Genomic DNA, 21,260 nt, shown 5'->3' with positions numbered 1-21,260 from the left:
GTGGCTGCCAGGCCCAGCCTCTCTCCACCATCCTCCCATCCCCACCCATCTCCACACCTGTCAGCAGCACCTCTGCTGCCTCTGGCTTCTCTCTGCCCCTCCAGCTCTTCCCGTTATCACCTGGCTGTGGGTGCCTGCTTCTCTTCTCCTACCCTACACGTCCCTCTAACCCAAGTTGCAAGGTGACATTTGGCAGTGTGCTGTGATGCCCACAACAGGCCAGGAGCCTGTGTTAGCTACTTCTCTTGTTGCTGTGACACAAGATTTGTTCTGACTTTGAATCCGTCGTGGTGGGTACAGCAGCTGTCATGGTAAGAGGTAGCTATCAACATTGCATCTACAGTTGGGACTCAGAGAGAAACTAATGATGATACTCAGCTCTCCCTCCCTTTATTCAGCCCACGACCCGGCCCACGGAATGGCACCGCTCATGTTTAGGGAGGGTCTTCCCATCTCAGTTAACCCAGTCTAGATACTTCTTCACAGACATGCCCAGAGTTTTGTCTCCTAGGCAGTTCTTCCTGTCAGGTTGCCAGGAGAAACCATCATGGGGCCTGAGCTGCAGGCATTCACTGTCGCTGTTCTGGAGGCCGAAGTCTTCCCCTGTGTGAAGGTCTGCCTCCAGATTTCTTCTGCATAGTCACCAGCAGTGTTAGACTTTTCCCACGGTTACAAAACTGTCTGGGACAAACTATTTTAAGGGAGGGAAGATTAACTTTGGCTTATAGCTTCTGTGGTTTTAGTCCATGGCCAGATGGCTTCATCACACTGGACCTCTGAGATGAGGCAGAACATTGTGGTAACAGGAGTACATGAAGGAGGAGGCTTCTCATCTCATAGAGGATGTAAGACAGAAAGAGGGGGAATGACCCAGGCAGAGTACTCCTGAAAGACACACTCCTGGGGACCTCCTTCCACCAGCTACGCTACCTTCCCTTGATCCTCCACTTCCTGATAGTTTCTTCAGATTATGAAATTATCAATCAGTTTATGGAGGCAGAATCCTCATAGTCCAATCTCTTCCCCAAAGACCCACCTCTGAACATTTCCTGCATCAGAGACCAAGGTTTTGATGCGTGAATGTTTGGAGGGCACTTCATATACAGACCATAATACCAGCCATATTGGATTAGGCCCACCCTATCCATACCTAACAGCATCTACAACCACCTAGTCCAAATATAGTCACATCCAGAAACTTTGGATAACAGCCCAAACTCCAAATTCCTTATGTGACATGCAAGGCTCTCTCTAATTTGGCCCAGATTCATGCTTCCAGAGTGTTCCTTTCCTGTCAGGAGGTAGAGGGACATTTGCTGAGTGTTCACCAAATGCCACACCCATGGCAGATCTTCTGTGCATTGCTTCTTGTCATCCTCATAGTAACCTCCTCAGGTAAGCATCACATCCATTTCCAGATGGAAAAACTGAGCCCTGAGACTCACTCACCCATTATCACCCCCGTGGCCAAGGGGAAGCCCAAAGCTACAGGGAAGACTCTATGACTCTGGAGTCATGGCTCAGGTAGCCTGTGGGGAAGGGATCCTTTCTGGGATAGTTTGGGTCAGAAAGGGTACTTGGGAAAGTACCCTTCTAGAAACTAGAAACCAGAATGAGCACAAAGAACAGAGGTCCCTGTTAGGCATATTTGTTAGGGATTGCTCACCTGGAAAGGACATTTTGCTGGAAGGGTGTGGGGATTGTGAGTGTAGAGGCTTTCAAAGGGCTAGGCACGGAGAGGGTCCTGGGCAGGTAGCAGAGGCTGGGAGTACAATCAATGGTGGGGGAAACCCTCCTGGACCTATGTAGTCTCCTGGGAGCTGGGGGTACCCAAAGCAACTGCCTGGTGGGGAGGACTGGGGGTGACTTTCTGGAGACTCATCTTGACTGACTCCTCAGTGCAGACGGAAATGTTGTAGAGCATAGGACTGACACTATCAGCAGAGCATACGCTTCCCAGAGAGCAAACCCAGTGTAGAGGGACAGCAGACTCACAGAGGCAGGTGTGATGGGGTCAGAACTGGGATGGCTCAAGTGCTAAAAGTCTGTTTACCTTTGGCCTGTGGGCCACATGTGTCCCAAGAGAGCTGTGGATAAATTCTACCTGTGATGGTGAGGGTTGTCTGTCATCAGAATCTAGAATCACCTGGAAGATGAGCTTTTAGGCATGTTCATGGGGAATTACCTTGATTATGGTCATTGAGGTAAGGAGACCTCATGGTGCCCGGGGTGGGATCTTGGACTGTATAGATGAAGAAAAGCATCAGAGACAAAATGATCCCTGGAGCTCACAGACCAGCCACTCTAGCTGAACTGGTGACCTCCAGGTTCAGTGAGAGTCCCTGTCTCAAAATTTTAAGGCAGAGGGCCACTGAGGCAGATACCCCAAATCAGTCTCTGGCCTCTCCATGCTGACATATACATACACATGAAAATAGGTGCACAGTGTTTCCAGGCAACCCCAAGGTCAGCCAAGATGCAGAAGACTGTCTTTATCTTCCTTGGGAAGAACCTTGTTCTCCTGTGAGCCATGATGACAGACACACTGTCCATGGTTGTGAGCCAGCTGGCTGACAGCATGGAGCTGGAGAGCTTGGCCTGGGGCCAGCCTGTCTGTATGTCCTGCCTGCACCTCTGGCTTGTGTACCTTCAGGCACATTACTTCACTTCTTTGAGCTGTCACAGGGCAACCAGGGTACCTGTCCCATGAGGTGGCGTGGTGAGAATGACTCAGGAAAAGCCTGTGCAAAAGGCCTTTCATGAGGAAAAACCCTCACTAAATATTAGTTAATGTTCCAGGCTTTCAAATCAACCAGGGGTGAATAATCCCCTGCTCTACTCCCTCAGCTGTGGCAAGGGAAACAAAGATGTGTCAGCCGGCTCCTGCCTTCAGCACTTCACAGATGTATGATTTTACAACCGTGAGTGGCACGAGAGAAATAAGAACCAAGCGGTGTGGAACTGAGACAGAGATCAAATCCCCACGGGGCTGAGAATTAGAAAAAGCCTCAAGGTTGAAGGTGTTCAAGTTGGCTCCAGGGAATATGAAACCTACAGCTGACCTCAGAAGATTCTGGTGATGTCCTTGAGATGCCCCAGAGGGGTTAGACCCGCCACCAGGGTCATGCATAAAGCTTTGAAAACGTCAGTTCTCTTCATATTCATAATGAAAAGCAAGGTGGCTCTTAGGTTCCCGGCTGGGCAGTCCGCAAACTTTATCACAACCATATAGTGCAGGTTATTTGTTATTAGCCTGGGGTTTTGCTGATCTGACAAATGAAAAAGTAAACTCGATGAATACATGAATAAAGGACAATGCCACTTTTCTCTTCCTTTCCGTCATGCAAAAATGGCTTCCTTACCGGAATCATCAAACCTCTTTCAGAAAGTCACGGGGCAATATATAGCTATAGTAAAAGCATATTAAAGCAGTATGATTCCTGAACTATTCAGTAAGAGACGGAAATAGCTTTGTTATCTAGAGCTTGTCTCGATAGTCATTGTTAACGTGAGTTAGAACCCATATTTACTCAGAAATTAAAATAGTGCCCCGTGCACAGCAATTGCTAGAGACACAGTCAATGATTTTCATAGTGCCTGTTACTCTCTCCTGAACCTCAGTTGGCTCTGAGTGATTTACAGTGAGAAGATCTGGACTAAATGTCCTACCTCACAGAGGAAAAAGTCATAAAGTGGAATGATGGAGAAACTTCTTTTAAAGTGGCTTCGCACTGTTAGCATTTGTAGGCACATCTACCACTCTCCCTTGAAGGATTTGTAGTTACCAGTTTGAGACCCCTGAGCAGACAGTCTCTATGAGACAGAGCTGGTCATGGACTTCTTTTCAGTTCATTTAGGCAGCAGCATCTGGGCCAACAACAAAATCAAATCTAAAAGCAACGATAAAGTCACGCAAATAAAACAACCATTACAATATTGTGAAAGACTGGAAATTGGTCCAAAGTTACTCAGGTGTTGAATGAACTTTTCTGGGGAGACATAAACAAAGTGTTCTCTCCCAGATAGGGCATCAGTGACAGGCCAAAGTAATGATTTCACCAAGAGCCTAGCTTAGTGAGCCAATGAGTTCGTGGGGCTTATATGGGTGACGTGTGACTTCCGGGAGCATGAATAACCCCAAAGCAGCGGCATCACCAAAAAGCTTCACTCCAGCATGGACAAGTTCCCATAGTTACAGAGACCAAGTAGCCCCTTCAGTTATACTCTCTATAGACGCCACCAGGTCCCAAGGTCATGAGGCTGTGTGCAGCTTGTGCAGAATTATGTAGATCCAGGAGAGGGACAGCAGAGGAGTAGCTAGAGTCTCAAGTGAGGATCTAATGATGCTCTCCACTTCTTCTGAGGGAATAGCCACAGGATTGATCTTGAAGGTCTTCTGCAAGTGGTTGCAGCTGCTCTGGTGACAATGGTAATGTCTGCTAGCTCAGAGGACTGTCGGTGGCACCACCAGAGGACTCGATACTGTGTTCCCAAGCAAGGAGGATTCCTAATTCTGCCCTGTACACTACACCATGCTTGGGGCTTGGGCTTTTCACCTTCTGTCCCAGGGCATCTGTCTGTGGTAAGTAGGTCATCCCAGGAATGAACTGTGTTGTGCTCAGCTTTGTGCTTAATGCAAAGATGCTGAGATAGCTGAGCCCCCGATTAACTTCTCTGAGTGGTTAATACTACAGAAACAATAGTTCCAGTAAGTGAGAGAAGACAGTGAACAAACAAGATCCATCTATGTGGCTGAAGATCCCAGATCTGGTATCGTAACCTTCAGAGCATCAGGCATAGCAGGTGCCCTGGTAGCTGAGAGCAGCAGGCAAGGAGCAGGGCGACAGCAGGGAGAGCAGGAGAGCGGGCAAAGGAAAGAAATCCCAAGAATAAAGAGTCTAAGTTGTGAGAATTCTTTTCCTCCCTTTCTCCCTTCCATCTTCCTTCCTTCCTTCTTTCTTCTTTTCTTTCTTTCTTTCTTGATGCATGTGGGTCTGTCTGTGTCTGTCTAAATGCCAAGGCACACATTCCAAGTCCTGTCTGTGGCAGTGAAGTGAGAGAACCACTTTCAGGAGTTGGTTTTCTCCCCTTGTGGATTCTGAGAGCAGAACTGAGGTGGCCAGGCTTGCACGGCAACTCAGCTACTTCCACTTATCACTCCAGACTCAAGGGAGGAAAAAAAAAAAAAGAGACTCAAGGGAGAAGGGAACCCACTCGAGCTAAAATATCACACACCCACCAAGAGATCAGGTTTTGGGTCTTCACCTAACAGTCATGTGTTTCAGTTGACTCACAGGGATTTCAGACACGTCACCTCCCAACCCGCTTTCTCCAAATGCACACCAAACAGAGGAGTTTAGTCACTTCGTGACCCTTAGCAGGGGGGGCAGTGCTCTCTGGCTGGGTGTGTGTCCACTGGGTCTGCAGTTGCCCCAACCACAGGTCTCCCCTCCTCCTTGCCGAACCCCAAACTAACTCAGAAACACTTCTGAGTGTCTCTCTCTGCTGAAATTCTGAGCAGGAGACAGAATCAGAGGTGGTGATGATGGGCCACCAGCAGGCAGAGGTCTGGTGGGCAGCCATGTTCTGACAGTGTCTGTCTTCACCCTGGGCCTTGTGCCATAAAGCTTTCACCCTGGAGACACTTGACTTGGAGCATGCAATTTGCTTCCTAAAAGCAAGCTTCTGGAACATCTTTGGGGCGACTGGGTGATTAAAGCATGAGGGAAACAGGTCCTTCTCTTCCTGTTGACCACACTTCCTGTTGACTTCTCTTCCTGTTGGCATCCCTGTTATTTAGGTTTCTGTTGCATAACTGGGCCTCAGAGGCGATTGGAGGAGGACCGCTCTGACAGATTTGTTGGAGCTCTGGAATGTCAAGCAGCCAGGTGTGCCTGCAAGATCAGCTGAAACGAGCAGTTGGCAAACTACAGCCTGCAGGCCAGTCCAGCCTCCACCTGTCTCTCTGTGAGCAGCAAACTGCCAGTAGCTTTTGGACTTTTAAGAGATTGTGAGACGAACAAAGACTGTGCTAGGGAGACATCCACGAATGCACAGCCTAAAATATTTAGTCTCCAGCCCTTTCCACAGTACGTCTTCCGGTCTCAGGTAGGTAGTCTGTGTGGATCAGAGCTCATATCAAGATCGGATACAAGAAAAGACTAAAATCCAGAGTTTCACAGGGCCACGGTCTGACCCTGTTGAGGGTGAAGCCAGCATATGGGCTCAGGGCTTGGCCCCCAGCCCAAAGCTGACGGCCTACCACATAGGGTATGTGAAGGTCTTGAGGTATGTGAGTTCATCCCTGACGGAGGTGAACTGTAGGTTATGGAGTGAAGGTGTGACAGTCACGTCATGTCAGTTGGGCTGGATCTTTTGCCCAGGTCCTCAGTCAAATACACTTGGATGTTGTCACATTATCCTCCTGCGATGGTCTAAGTATCCCCCAAAGCCACTGTATAGTTATTAAGAGGATGGGACATTACTCTGGGTACAGTCAGTGTTCAGACAGACGTAAGGCCTAGGCAAGGAAGTGGGGTTACAGGAGGTTCTGGTGGTACAGTTTGAATTGGATCACGGTGGGAGAACAATGGGCAGGCAGGATGAGGGAGACAGATACACACACACACACACACACACACACGACAGATACACACATACACACACACACACACACACACACACACACACACACACCTGTGCTGTTTACCAGATGGAGCCCCTTAACTTTGTACCTTTAGAACTGTGAATTGGATATTTTTTATAAGGTTAGTCTCCCTTGGGTATTTTATTTTTTAGAGTCATGTAAGATGGGTTAATGCGCTATTGTAAGATGGGTTAATGCGCTACCTTAACTTGAGTGGGTGAAAGACCTTACTAGAGTAAAGCCTTACCCGCTGGTAGCCTTCAGACTCTACACTCTGAAGTCCCAGTTTCTTTCTGGGGCCTATTCTGTCAGCCTGCTCTACAGATTTTAGACTTATAGCAGCTCCTATGATCACACAAACCAATTCCTTAGTATAGATTCCCTGTCTTCCCAATATCCCATTGACTGTTTTTCTGGAGAGATTTGACTGTTCCCAAAGGGTGGGACTGCATGCAGATCTTTTGTTTTGTTTTGTATAGTCTTTTGCATATCAGTTATGCCTCTCTGTGGGACTTTCAGAGTTCAGCCACCATTCTGTGAGAAGCCAGTGTCACAGGAGAGATATGATGGTTGATGGTGCCTGACTTCCAGATACCAAGAAGCCATGTGGGTAAACCCTTGGGAATCCCATCTAGGAAAACCTGTAGATGTTAAACATGCAGGTTGTGTATGAGGTCTTCTCAGAGAACGGCTGAGTCAGTCAGCGTCAGAGCCAGGAGAACTAAGCAGACACTGTTGGGAGCTGGTGATGCTGCAGGCAGAACTTAGCATGGAACAAGTGCTTCCCAGGGGGGGTGACATCACTGCTCGGCCAGTTGTTACCACCAATAGATAACCAGAACTGTGACTGAGTTACACAGGACACATCTATGCATTTCATTATGCACGCATTTCTCCTTAATAAAATCAAGGTTCTAAGGCAATATTTTGTATTGGGTTTAAAGACATATAACAGAAACTAAAATGGCACAAACTAATGGAGAGAGCCCTTTTATAAAGCCAAGGGACTGGCTGAATGGCCTACCAGACAGATTGCTGGAACAGGCCTTTCTTTGAGTCTTGGCACTTGCTGGGTCAGTGACGTCATGGATTCAAACACAGGAGAAGAGGCATGTCTTTCCAGCAGGCAACTCTTGACATCAGACAAGACTTTCATTGAGTGGTAAATTCTCAGGAGGCTACCCGGGACGGTCCAGTCTCCTCCTCTTTGGTGTCTCATGCCCACCTCACCTTTTTCCTGAAGGGATCAGCCTGGGCCACCATTTCAGACAACATAGCTATCTGTCTGTCCTGCCTTGCTGAGAATCCAGAACTTGGATGTTTTCACATGAGCAGAAAGCAGCCTGGACATCAGGGCTCTTCAGGAGTCTTCTGCGGGCCTGCTCTGGGAGCTGTGGCCTGCTGTGGAATGCTGTGAGGACAGCCAACCCTGCCATTGCTTCCCCTACTGCTTGGGATAAACAGTTTTCCAAACTAGTTATGCTTCAGAATGGCTGGCATTCCTGAGTGTTTTCTCTTGTTGTTTTAAGACCTTTATTCCTTAAATATTTGCTTACTTTTTTTTTAAGCTCAGAAGAGGAAGCTCCATAGCTCTATGCAAATAGATACCTCCCAAAACAAGGGAAGGATGCAACATAAAAGAATGTAAAGACAGAGGGTCTGTATCCCCACGGCCCTGGATGAGCCCAGGCCTTTTCTCCACACAGCCAGAAACCACTAACGCATGAATTGACAAGACACACTGGCCCAAAAAAACCTGTGGAACATTAGAGGGAAGACGGTGCCCCCTCCGCTCTGTACTGACCCAGTGAGATGGCCCTGAAGCACACATCAACCCGTGCATGGCTCAGTGGAGAGCATGGAGGACAGATCTGGTGGCTTAGCAGTCGCTCTGGTGGCTGGTTAGCTGGGTGGCCCTACACGTGCCCCTTCTCCTTGAATCGCTTCCCTCTGTGCTTTTCAAAAACACTCACCCGGGTTTCCTTTGCTCTCCGCATTGCTCTGGCAGAGGCAGATGGCATCTCTCGGGTGAGCAAATGGAAGGGCCGAAAACTTGGTGGCTCACCTAAGAACAGTTACTTGACTAAAGGGAGCGCCTCAAAGTGGAAGCCAAACCTGTCAGTGCACACAGGTAGTGTCCCAAAGCACTGCACACACCCAGGATCTAGGACCACACTTCTCTCTATGAAAGGCTCCATTCTCCGCTTCCAACATCCCAGAGCCCCGTAGGACACCGACATCCCTAGTTATCCTGTCACTGATACCACTAATCAAATCTCACATAAGCAAAGGGGAGGTACCTATTGTGTCGATTCTTGTAGATTTGGAGATTTAAATACACAATGGAGAGAGCTGGAGCCAGGCAAACAGAAGGCTCACACATGGTCACGAGGAAGAACTGGCCTTCAGCTATCTCAGCCAGAGCTTTGTGGAGGGGAGCACTCCTTGACAAGAGGTGAACGGAGCAAAAAGTCTCACCTCTAAGCCAGACAGCTCTGATGTCAGTCACTTGCTTCCAGGGTGGGAACGGTTAAAGTGAAGCTCCATCTACCACATCTTAACTCTGCCTCTTCCCTGCCATCTCCCACTTCTCTCTGCGATGCCACGGCATCTGTGGTGAGTTCCCTCAGAGAGCCCTGTGCAAAAGAATCACAGGCTCAGGTCTGCTTCCGGCAAACTCGAGACACTGCTGAGACAGTGGCTGTCGTATGTCAGGAGTGCAGATTGAGCGAGCCAGTGTGATCACCACTCCTTGGTGATCAGGGCCAGTACTTCGCTGGGCCTGCTGCAGGTATGCTGAATGTTTATGGGTTCGCTCACCTCGCCCGGCTCTGAGTGGTTCATACAAGCAGGGAAGTCCATTGGTAAAAGAGGTTCTTGAGACCTCATCGCTGTGGAAACACTGCTCTCGTGGTTCTAAGGAGCGGGGCACCCATGTTTGTGGTAAATGCTCAGCAAGAAGAAAAATAAAGGCCTGAAACCATGAGCCTGCGAGCAACACTGATCGCAGGAGTAAACAATCAAATATGACTGGAGGGACCCGGAAACTGTCCACTCTCCCAAGCCCAGTCCCTGTCTCTTCCCTCTCAAAGCTCTAGAGACGGCCCTACTCGAGTTTAATTCCTCAGCTTTTAGAACACAGGGCGAATCCAGAACCTTGCAGTCGGCTTTGGTTCTGCCTGCCAGAGCAGGAGAAGCATCCACAACATGTCTGTCGCACCTGAGCAGATAAGGTCTGTCGTGGGAGCCTGGGGTTGTCCTCCTCTGCTTTCTGTTGCTGTGATAAAACACTAGAGCAACTTGGAGAGGAAATGGTTTTTGTTTACTGGTTACTGTCCATTATCAAGGGAAGCCGGGACAGGAAGCTAGAGGCAGGACCTGAAGCGGAGGCTGCACAGGCTTACTGGGTTACTCACCGTGGCTCATTCAGCATGGTCCTTATCAAGCCCAGCATCCCCTGCTCACAGTTGGCACCGCCCACAGTGGGCTAGACCCTCTCACATCCTTCGTTAATCAAGAAAATATCTCCACAGACTTACCCACAGGCCAATCTGATGAAGGCATTTTCTCAAGCCAGGTTCTATTTTTTTTTTTCCAACTGACCCCAGTTTCTGTTAGGTTGACAAGAAAATTGCCAGCAAGGGGGTTGTACGGGGGATCTATGTGTATCCTGAGCTTGGCTCACACTGTGCCTAAGGACTTTGGGGCTATTTTGAAATAATTGCTGTGCACTTATAAAGACAGAAAGCAGGATGGTCGTGGTTGGGGAGGTCTGGGGAAAGGTGACAGTGTTTCTGACAGGTGTAGTGATCATGGTTTGAGCAGTGATGAGAGCATATTGCTGTCACTGAACTGTAAACTTTCAAATGGTTACTAGCCAATAAGAAGAGAGAAAAAAGGCAGGGTTGCTTTGATGTCATAGCCTGGTCACTGGGCCAGGCCTCTTCTCCATGTTCCATCCCAGTGCCTTAATGGCAGCTTCAGACTCAGGCACCAGTATAGGCTGCAATCCTCTTCCACAGCAGGGAAGGGAGGAGTGGTGAGTGAGAAGGACCAGCCTTGGGCATCTGGGGATTCTGCCACCCGCTTCCCTCACCCCACAATCCAGGGGAAACAAAATGCCCCAGAGGAAGCTGTGTGGGGGATGAACAGGAAAAGATATAGGGCTCAATTTCCTGCTTTTCTCCTGTGGGTTTGGCCTGGATCTGCCTGGGTTCTGCAGGCAGAGAGCAAGCGGGTGTTCATACATCCCCAGCAGGTTTTGATAGGACAAAGAGCAGTGAATTCTCACCCTGTTCTGAATCCTGGCGGGGAGGATGCTGGGAGCGAGGAGAGATGTAGGAACGGGGTGAGGACTGCTGGAGGAACATAGTAGGGAGGTATTACAGGCAGGGTGGCAGAATTTCCAGGGAAAGCTGCTTGGAAGAGGCAGCTCCCACCGAGTGTGCATGCGGGAGTCTCATATTCTGTTGATAACTTTCCTTTCTCTTGATTTTCGGGAGTCCTCCTGACAGCTGGACAAATTACAAGACCTCTTCCCCAAGACCTACCCACTTAAGAATTTAACCAACCCTGAGGCTATGAAACCAACCGACTGAGAGAAAATGAACTGTCTCCCCCGAGGGAAAGCCAAGCCACTTGTGCAGTGAAAACTGTGTTCCTGGTTTCCTCTGTTAGCAGAGCTGCTGGAGCAGGAACACACAGCGGCCACGAACAGTGGTGGGCACCTTTGTTCCTCAGACAAGTAGTTTCCGGAGAGACCAGAGCATGCTGCCTTCAGTAAACATGCCGCCCACAAGCTCAAAGCAGCGTCCTGCCACACACACCTCAGCTCCATGCAGTCACCACTGTCGCTCCCCCAAGGGACACAGGTAACGCTGTTGCCAAGGCATGCAGGGTGTGGCCACAGGGAGCTGCCTTCTCAGTGGATGAGCTTAGGCAAGGAGGCCCATGCTGTCCAGTCCCATTCATTGGTTTTGGTTTGGTTTCTCCAGGAGCAGGCTTTAGAGCCAGAAACTCAGCACCTCAAAAGCAACCTCAGAGGACACAGCCCAAAAAGTCAAACAAGAGAGGCCAGAAGCAGATCAAGGAATGCAGGAAGGACAGACAGACATTCAAGAGCAGGGAGTGGGGAATTGAGCAAAAGACAGGTAGTACCAGACAGACCTCTCCTCAGCAGCAATAAACAGGGAAATTCATAGGTTTCCTCTCTTACAAAGAAAGTCTACTATGGTTTCTTTTTTTTTTTTTTTTTTTCTTAAGCAAGTTCCCCTTCTCTTAGGGACCTCAGAGCTCTTGCAAGATATCAAACCTGACAAGTAGCTGCTGGGTAAATAAGTGAGCAAGACTTAGACTCCTCTCCTCTCCCTTTCTCAGAAGAGGTAACCATCATGTCTGGCCTCACAGGATCAAGGGCTGGGAAAGGCAGGTGCCTGATGTTTTTACAGTGAGCCAAATGATAAATGGTCATAGTTACCCTTGACTCAGGACTAAATCAGGTGGCTCTGCCCCAGGGCTGTGGCTTCCTTGTTGACAGTGTGACCATCCTGATGCTTTCTGGTAAAAGTCAGATTGACAAGGGATAAGGAAATGATCTGTAAGTTGAAGGGCACACCCCACACTGGAAGGATTTTCGTCTTGGTCTTGCCTGGCACAGGGCCCTGATCGTGTGTAGAATTGAAGAGAATTTTCCAGATGCAACATCATCTGTCGTTTGCTTGGCAGGTAGACACGGTCAGTGCTGGGTATCCCCACCTCCAGTCTGCCCAACCAAGCAGTGCAAAGGCCTTGTCTTACTTACATTTGTGTCCCTAGGATTCTACACACAGCATTTAATCAACCATTCTCACTGCTAGACAAACGTGTCACCTTAAGTGCCACGTTTAGGTTGTCCTAGAGCACCTGTGTACTTCTCCACGGCTGACAGCCGAGGAAGAGCAGGTTCGATATTAATGGCACTGACATTAGCTGGGCCTAGTCTCACACAGATTTGGGGCCAGGCACTAGCTGAATGGTATAAACACATCTTCCCACTCGACCAGGATAACCCTCATTTTAAGCTCCCATTTTAAAGATGAGCAGACTGAGAAAGAGTTAAGTCATGCACCAAGTCCTCCCGGTAAGTAAATGAGTGGAGAAGAAAAGGAGTGGGCACAAAGAAAGCTCATGGGAGTCACTGGACATGGAGAGTGGCAGGAGAGCCAGCTGCCTGGGCAGATGCCTACAGCAGAAGACAATGGACAGGATGGGCTCCGTCCCCTTCTCCTGATTCCTCCAGGAGGAATCTTGATTGTGTCCTGTGCCATGTCCCCTGCTGTGGGCACAGCCACCCTCCCACAGAGAACTTCAACTCTCTAGATGATGAAGGGCTCCGGGAAGGGGAGGAGAATTAATTAGTTCCCAGCAAATAGAGCAGGGGCCTGATTACTCCCACGGCAGGGAGCTGGTGGCTTGGGGTAGAGACTAAGCTGGCCCAGGGAACTTCTACCCTCCACAGATACAGGGATCGCGGGGGTGGGGGGGGTCCCTTAAAGGTGCTCCTGCCCAAGCCTGTTCTCCTGCTCACTGGATTAGAAGGTGACCCACACCCATTCATGAACGTCCTGGCCTCATTGACACTAGAGTGTAGAGGGCAGAGGCACTGAGCTGCTCAGACCTGGTCTACCGACTCCACACCCAGAAAGGTTCATCTGGCACTTCTTAGGTCTCAGAGCCTGCCAACCTTAGAGGTCCCGGAACATGCATGTCTAGAGGACCTCGGTTCAAGTTTAAACCTCCCTCTTTTCATTGGCCAGCCGTGTGTGACCTTGGGTGCACTCTGCAACCTCTCCAAGCACCTGTTTTCTTTTTCCTTTAAATTATGCTGTATTTATTTTCATACGTGTGTATATGTACACATGTGTGAAAAGGCGCATGTGTGCCATGGCACGTGTGTGGAGGTCATAGGACACTTGTGGGAGTTGGTCCTCTTTCTGTCATGTGGGTTCAGAATTGAACCTAAGGCAGGCTCCAGATACAGTCATGGCAGCATGATTTGGGATCACATATTCCTTTGACAGACCTCTGGCTATGAAGACAGAGCTGCACTTGGGGCTAGTGACAAAATAGGGGCCGGGAAGAAAGGCAGGCTCCACGCGCAAAGGGGAACTCGGGCAGAGAGCTGCCAATGCAGCTCGCACAGTCTCTCTCTCACACAGCCTGCACTTTGACCTTGGGCAAAGGCATCCATCCATCCATCCATCCATCCATCCATCCATCCATCCATCCTTGTGTTGTCTCCTCATTAGAAAGCCTGAGAAAAATAGTAATTATCTGCTTCAGTCTCAGAAAATCTTTAAATAATTAACATTTATAGGACAGCCTTGAATTCTTCAGATAGGAGCTGCGGTGAAAATATTATTATTGTTTTAAAAAATAATATGTCTCCGATCCCAGGCTAATGTGGAAGGGTCTGTTATCTTCTCCCTAGGGGTAGCTGTTTGCAAGTTGATTAATTAAGACTCCGTTTTTCTGACTTTTTAATTTAGATGTTAATAAATTCAATAATTTGATCCATTTGTTGTTCTAGATAAGGTTCTTTGGGAATAACTTCTCATTTGTGATAGTGACCCGGTGAGGAATCTCTTAAACTGTATTATAAATGCTTTGGATACAAAATAGCAAAAATGGCAGTATGACTATGGCAGTCTCACAGGTCCCCAAGGATCCAGACCCTCCCAGCCCAAACGTCACCGGCAAGACAAAGTGAGACTCCCGTAAGGAATGTGATACGTGTTTCGTCTGAATTTTCTGTTTAATTTCTCAACCCAACCATTCACATTACATTTAATTGGCTTTGCCTCAATCTTTATTCAAAGATGCAGAAGGAAGCAGCTTCAATTCTGTCCCTTCCCCTTTTCTCTGGTCTAACTCTTCTTTCAGGAGCAAAAGGCAGGCCATGTGAAAAAGAGAGCCACCCCTGAACCAGTAAAAGCCTGGGTACCAACGCAGACTGCAGGAAGGAACTGTTGGGTGGAGAATGATGTCTGGGTGCCAGGACTGGATAGAGCTTTGTGAAAGGATGGGCTTCTGCCATGTGCAGAATACCAAACTGTACCCTCCAGTCCAGCATCCAACTGAGGACTGGCGTAGTCTTGGGACCCCCCCACTGGACATCTTATTATAGGACATAAGGTTTTTTCAAAGACCTCAGTTTTTAAGACCTTCAGATAAGACTCCATCCCTCCTCTATATGTGCCTTGCTATTTATCTTTTATCTTAAATTTCTCACAAAGCCCATGTGTTAAAGCTTGGTGACCCCAGTTGGTGTTGATGGAAGGCTGTTGAACCTTTAAGAGAGCCCAGTGGTCGTTCAGTCACTGGGGATGCACTTGAATAGGGGGTGCAGGAGTCTGGTCTCAGCAGGGATGTGACTAACCGACTTGGTTCTCATCAGAGCATATCATGTTGCTACTCTATGGGTCCAAAGTGTTGATGCTCCACCAATACCCCCAAAACTGAGGGCCCAAGCCCCCACTCTCTCCCCAAAGCTGCTTATCTAAGGTATGGGTCAGAGCAGAGAAGGCCAGTCTACACAACCGTTCTGCCTCAGAACCTGTCAGAAGTTAGTAGCTCTAACTTCTCCCTCAGAGGACCCGTGTCAGAGCCCCCAGCATCCAAACGCTGCCCACGGCCATCTGTAACTCCAGTTTCCAGGGATCCAATGACCTCTTTTAGCCTCCGAGAGCACCAGGCATGAATGTGGTGCATAGACAAGCAAGCAGGAAGAACACCCGTCCACATAAAAATTAATAATAATAATAATAAATAAACTTCTGAATGGAGCCTCAGTCTAGACCTTCATTCCTGTGCCTCCCTTCCTCCACACCAGCCTGCTCCTTCCATCTTGTTGCCTGGACTTAGGTTCCTCCCCCCGCCCCCCTTAGCCCTCACTAACCTGCAGGCTCTCCTCAGAATTTCTAGGAAACCAGGATTGCCTAACCAGTTGTATGGATTTGGCTGTAGCTCTCTGCCACCTGCACAGAGATGACAATGACTCAGGTGCTAGCATTGGAGTGTACTGGGCGGCTTTATAGTCTTCACCTGTTAAAGGATGCTTCTGCGGGCACACGCCCCAAGTGGATGTCATTCTGTGACCACAGGCCGCTGGCATGAGGGGTTTAAGGACACCCCACCCCAGGCCCTCTGTTACACGGTCCAGCGTGAGTGGTCCTAGACTCTGCTCTCTCCAGCTGGACTTTTCCTCAGCCCTGCGTTTACTGGGCAGATACAAACGGCCTACCAAGAGAATCAGAATCTGGGTGATTGGAGAGATTTGCCTTTGAAAGTGAGCAGTATTACCAGATCAGCCCCTGAGAACAGAGGGGAGGAAAGTCCTTATGGACTTGGGCTCAGAAAGGGCAGAATTAAGTTTTGCACAGCTGCTCCCCTCTGGCTGTATGTGCAGATCTGCCTGCTGATGTCATGGAATAACCCTGACCTCTGCATCCCTGGGTCACCTTGACCTCAGGCCCCTCATGGCATATTCAGGGCCCCTACTGCCACACGCTCACCTGCCTCCTGGCTCTGCGGCCCCAGCTGTATATGGGTAAGGTTTGAGTTTCACTGGATACGATGTAAACTCTGTAAGCAGGCCGGTATGAAAATAGCTTCCCTGCTCCCCTCTTATCTCTTGTCAGGGACCCCCAGGAACTGACTTGAGATCAGCCAAACACTTTGTAGGCCCTCCTTCCCTGCTTGCTCTCCCTGGCTAATTCTCATGGGTCTTTCTGGCCTTTCCCTTCCCCTGCCATGGCCTCTTCAGAACTCCCCAAAGCCCTGCACAGGCCACTCTGTAGCTCTAAGGCTCTTCTCTTCCTCCTTGGCAATTCAGATGAAAGGTCGAAAGAGTATGTTTGACATGTAGGCTCTAGAAACAGATTGCCTGGGCTCGTGGGGGCACTGTCACCTTACAGCCACACGACTGTGGGCCAGTTACCCACTGTAACCCTCAGTGCTCCCCTCTCTTAAATGGGGCTAGTAACAGTTCCCACTACATGAACTAAAGGAACACACACACACACACACACACACACACACACACACACACATATATCTTAGGACAGCATCTGGCACACTGCAGGTGTCATGCATGTATTTCCCTTCAGGGAATTCCCAAATCGCCACATCAGTTCCTAGAACATCACAGCAAAACCATCTCCTAGAAAGATTTAGGATTCAAATCCTGTCTGTGTTCGTGGATGAGTTAATAAGTTAACCTGTTATCTGAAACTCTGATGTGAAATTTGGAATATCTTATTATATAAGGATAAGGATTTGCTTATAAAGTCCTCATCTGTGTAGTGCCCAGCCTCTGATAGACACTGGATAAATGATGGCTGTAATCTTCATTATTATTGCTGAACGAACGAAGGTGCTGTGAGCAATGGACCCTCTGGAGCTGGAATGACATTGGTTAATGTTTAGGAACTCCGCCAGCCACATAAACTGCAGGGCCCAGGGCAAGATGAAAGCGTGAATCCACTGTCCAGAAATCATTTTCAGTTTCAGGGCAACGGCAGCAGAACCTTCATGCAAGCATGGACCTTTGAGTTACACAGGTTCTGCCTGTGCTAAGTGGCCAGAGCTGCTTTCATCCTGGATGTTCTGGTGCTTCATGTCACTTTTCTTCTGGATTATTCTGAAGACCAAGAGCAAGAGCTCAGAACTCCTGCTTCCAAGTCCCTGGTGGCAGCCCCATGCTCTCTCATTCCCTCTGCTGAGAACCCATGCAATGTGGAACAAGTTGAGCCATATGTATTTTCGAGTTTTGACAAAAGAATATTTTGTGGTAGCTGTGGTTGACTGAACTCTTGCTCTTAGTTCTTCATTCTCACTTACGCTGTTTGATTCCCACCTCTGGACTTTGGAGGTGTTCATGCCACTTGCCTTGGCAGAAGGGAATGGTCAGGCTTGCCCTCCTGAGTTGGCTGCCCCTTGACATAAGAAGAGTGTATCTTTGGTGTACAGCGTCCAAAGGAAGATGAGAGATGCATGGGGCAGAGACCCAGAAATCTGCAACCCACAGGCTGCGGTTACAAATAGCCTAAGTCAGCCAAGTTCTGCAGAACTCGGACTCCAGAGCAGGATGGAAATGCCACTACTTTTCAAGTAATTTGTCAAGCAGAATACCATGACAGAAGCTGACTAGTGAGATATCTTGAAACACTGCCTTCACCAAATCCATTACTTACTGAATGGCTACCATAAGCCAGACACAGCTTCTGGGTGCTTGAAATTCAGATGTGCGTGCACACACAGTGGGTTAAACATCTAGAAGAAAACATAGATCTGTGTATCTGTTACACTGAACGAACATCTTTGTCTTTGTCTCCAGCTTTATTTATATAATTTTTATTCTTTAAGTTTATTTACTTCACATCCCAAGGGTAGCAGCCCTCTCCCTCATCTCCTTCCAGCCCTCCCCTCCTTCCTCTTCCTCCTTTTCCCTTTCCCTTTCCCCCTCCCCTCATATCAACCCTCCCCAACACATCAAGTCACCTCAGGACTGAGCATATCCTCATCCACTAAGGCCAGACAAGGCAGTGCTATCAGGGGGAAGTGATCCAAAAGCAAGCAATAGAGTCCATGTTAGAAACAGCACCCCCCCCTCCACTTGCCAGGTGACCCACCTGAAGACAAAGGTGCCACATACGCACAGGAGGCCTAGGTCCATACCATGCATGCTCCTTAGTTGATGTTTCAGTCTCTGTAAGTCTTCATGGGTCAGGGTTATTTGTCACTGTTGGTCTCCTTGTGGGGTTCCTGTCCCCTTCAGGTCCTTCTTTTTCCCCACACTTCCACAAGACCCTCAGAGCGTTGCCCTATGCTTGGCTGCAAGTCTCAGCATCCGCTGCTGCATGGAGCCTCCTAGAAGACAGGCATGTTAGGCCTCTGTCTGCAAGCATAGCAGAGCATCATTAATAGTGTCATAGGCTGGCTCTTTACTGTGGGATGGGTCTCAGGTTGGGCCAATCATTGGTTGGTCAAACTTTCTTTATCCCCACACTTCTTGGAGGCAGGACAATTTTTGGATCAAAGGTTTTGTGGGTGGGTTGTTGTTCTCTCCTTCCACTAGGAGTCCTGCATGGCTAGTAGGTGGTCACTCATTGTATGTGCTCACTTATAAGTGGATATTAGGCCTATAGTACAGGATAACCATACTACAATCCACAGGCCCAAAGAAGCTAAGCAGCAAGGAGGGCCCAAGAGACTGCTGGAATGTCACTCAGAAGGGGAAATAGAATAGCTATCCAAAGTGAATGGACAGAGGGAACTGAGCAGGAGGTGGAATGGGGAAGAAAACAAAGATAGGGATCAGATGTGAGGAGAACAGGGATGGGAGGTGAGAGGGCTGGGAATAAGAAGGGAAACTGAGGGAGGCAATCCCTTTGACAAGCTGGCCTGCGACAGGGTAGGCTCCTGGGAGGATACGGGTGTGGCTCTAACTGAGACTCCTAGCAGGAGGCACATGGAGACTGAAGTCACCACCATCTCCAGCTTTTGTTTTTTTTTTTTTAATCCCATCTTCTCCCAACTCTGGTGAAAATGAAGCCCCTGGATCTTCTGGTCACTTCCAGTAACGCGCTCAATACTGCAGGACTAAGGAACACAGTCGTGGTGTAACAATGGAAATGAAAGTCTAAAGTCTCAGGGCCGAGGCAGGATCCTGATCTTGGCCTGAGCCGGAGGCTTCTCCTTGCTGCCACAGACCCAGCCTGTGGAGGAAAGAAGGATGCTTAGGAGTCCTGCAAGGAGGAGACGTGCTCCTTCCATGCTCACTCCTGGGATGATTTCCTCTGGACTCAAGGGTATTTCTGTCTTGTAAACATTCCCAGGGATGCTCCTGGAACACCCTGAACCACATGTATCAGCTTCCTTGATTTGTGCGCAAACATCTCCATTTGGGTTGCGTTTTCTCTCCCCAGCCTCTAAGCCAATCATCTCTTCTACTCCCTACGCTAAGGTCAGTCTCCACCTGAGTGGATCTTTTGACAGGACCCACAGGGATCTTCCACCATTCGAAGTCAAAGGGAGTTCATAGAAAGCAATCGCCCTTAAGCCTCTTGCCCTGGAAGACTCCAGGATCACAGACTCTGACGACTATTCTTGGTTGTCAACTTGACTACATCTGGAATGAACTAAAAACTCAAAACTGGCTGGGCACACTTGGGAGGAATTTCTTCTTAATTAAATCATTCCAAGAGGGAAGATCCAGTTCTAATCTGTGTCTTCGAACTGGGAAGACATGAAGTTATGAAAAATCATTTGAGGTAGGAAGACCCGTCTCTAATCTGACATGCCTCCTGCTGGCAGACTATATAAAAGAAAAAAGCTGCTCTCCTTGCTGGATGGCTCTTGCCTTGCTAGTCCATTCCATCCCTGGCATTAGGGCCTACTCCTTTGAGATTCCAGTGTACACTGAAAACCAGCAAAGACATCCAGCCTCATTGACTGAACTACTGGATTCTTGGAGGCAGCCGCTGTTAGATGAGCTGGACAACAGAGGGTAAATGACTCTAACAAATCCCCCTTTTTATACACGGAGAGATGTGTTCTGTACGTTCCTTTGCTCTGGAGAGCCCTGACTAACACAGTGGTCAGTCACAGTTTGTCAGAAACCTGTGCTTCAGGAGATTCAGACCGTTGTCTGATGTGTCCCACAATCTGTACAGGATGCCATACTGACCTTTCCTCCTTGTCTATTTCACGCCGTCTGCCAGGAAATGGGGTGGCAGAGGATGAACCTCCCTGCCCTGTATTGGGTGGGGTTCAAAGAAGAAACCAGAAGCTGTTGTTATTTTACTCAGAAGAGATAAAGGGGTGAGTGCTCCTGGCTACCCCAGTGCACGTTGTTACATAGATACGGAAAGACAGATGCACCTGGAGCTTGGGTGTGAACACTAAAACTCCATGCTACAATTCCTAGACTCTTCCCTTGGCTGATTTCAATATTTTCCCACAGTAAACCACAGCCTTTACTGTAATAGCTATCGGTGAGTTCTGGGAGGCCTCCTGGAGACCCCTAGAACCTAACAATGTGGGAGTTGAGGAGCCTTCTGAACCCTCAGCTGTACTAGGAGAGAGGATGACCTGGGCCTCTGTCCCTTGAGGTTTGCAGCCACTCACTCACTGAAGCATTAGACGCTGGACAGACTCGTAGACAGGCTAGAGAATAAGAGTCCAGTTTGCCAGCCCTTGCCTATCCCAGATACTCATGCTTATTTTTCATAGTAATGATTCCAAAGATCACGCACAGAGCCCCTGCCACTGCCTGAAGTCCAAAAGTCATGGTCACCACCAAAGGCTCACAGCTGCCTGGTTGCCCAGAGATGATGTTGCCCAGGGAACAGAACTCTCTGGAAAAACCATGTTGGCCAGAGCTTCCCTGATGTTACCATGATGGGGGTAAAAGAGGGATTTCATTTGCACCGTGGCTTCCAAATCTAGTTCCAGAATATCTTATTAACAGGAGTGAACTGTAGTCAGAGCTCTGTAAACAGGAGGGTCAGACACAGATTCTGGACTTCCTGAGTAAGAGAGAGCAGATGTTGCAGGCTGATTCCACTGATTCCAC

General features: G+C 48.7%; 1 pseudogene; it reads left to right on the top strand.

The window, feature by feature from the left end:
* Positions 1–547: 547 nt before the first annotated feature.
* Positions 548–21,260, top strand: part of LOC129678784 (RAD51-associated protein 1-like) — a 33,596-nt pseudogene continuing 12,883 nt past the window's right edge.

This window comes from Psammomys obesus, unplaced genomic scaffold (genome assembly GCF_907164565.1).
Source record: "Psammomys obesus unplaced genomic scaffold, mPsaObe1.curated_primary_1811, whole genome shotgun sequence".
NCBI lineage: Eukaryota > Metazoa > Chordata > Mammalia > Rodentia > Muridae > Psammomys > Psammomys obesus.
The sequence above is the reverse complement of the archived record's forward strand: the minus strand, read 5'-3'. Positions and strand labels throughout refer to the sequence as shown.